Source organism: Aulonocara sp. 'chitande type north' Nkhata Bay, linkage group LG6, assembly GCF_057382095.1.
Source record: "Aulonocara sp. 'chitande type north' Nkhata Bay isolate Kocher_YH1m ecotype deep benthic linkage group LG6, A_spYH_male_GT1.1, whole genome shotgun sequence".
NCBI classification, from domain to species: domain Eukaryota; kingdom Metazoa; phylum Chordata; class Actinopteri; order Cichliformes; family Cichlidae; genus Aulonocara; species Aulonocara sp. 'chitande type north' Nkhata Bay.
The window spans coordinates 35,332,834-35,333,954 of record NC_141349.1 but is presented as its reverse complement, the minus strand read 5'-3'; positions in this window follow the sequence as shown (position 1 = coordinate 35,333,954).

Genomic DNA, 1,121 nt, shown 5'->3' with positions numbered 1-1,121 from the left:
CTGTCTACGTGTTAGTCATTCATGAATCTTTAGTATTATTAGCATTTTTAAGCAAATATAGTGCATTTATTATATAAAAACAATGCGTACAATGTCATCAATTATGTTGAATATTGTTGCATTATTCTGTTGCAATAACTGCATTGATTAGTGAAGACAGTTATGTACAGGGTTTAATGAGATCAAGCAAGCTTCCTAGGCAAAGCCTTTTGTAGTACTGAAAAAATACAGTATAATCAATTAAATTAAAGTTTATACAAAAAATAGTCCATATATGGAAATGCATAAATATATAAAAGCATTTATGACATGTGTAACTATTTGCTGTACAGCAAATGAAGCAAAAAAAGGAAGCAAAAAGTTTCATTTTTCACACTGTCTGTCTGTGTAAATGGGTCATGGTCGGGAATGGAATAATGAAGGAACAGCCCACACCTGGTCATGAAACTGCGCAACATTCAACTGTCCCATTACTTTTGAGCCTCTGTAAATGGATCACTGTACAAAAAATGTAAACTTTAGTATCTAAAATAGAGAACCTGTTAACCTTCATACACCCAAGCTGTGTACTTGATTACTTTAAGATTATTTTACACTAGAACCATAACAAATATTTATTCTTTACTTGTTCTTAAACCATTGAGCACCACTGATATACAGGAAAACTATTACACACACAAAATAACACTCAGTTAGTTTAACAGAACACACAGCTTTAATTATAGTCCATCCTTACACACTTGTTAATGCGATACTGCTGCTGCAGGTGTTTTGCTTTCAGTCTGCTGCTCTGCTGCCAGTAAACCAGTACCTGTGTCTGTTTGGTCACATGCTGCTGACACTGCTTTCCCCCCCCCAGGTGAACACCTGGATTGATATGGGTGAATTGCGGGGTTGATAACCACCTTCATGTTACAACTTAGCCTTATAGGTGCTGTTGGCTTAAGTAAAGCCAGATAAGGAAAACATAAACTTGCTTTTTGGGACAGGGCCCTGGAAGAACAACAACAAGTAAATTTAGATTTTTAAATTCTTTGGATTCTAATTTTAATCGTAAAAATATTTAACCAGTAAATAAATAAATAAATGCGAGCGTTGTATTCCCTTAATTCTCTTCCGTC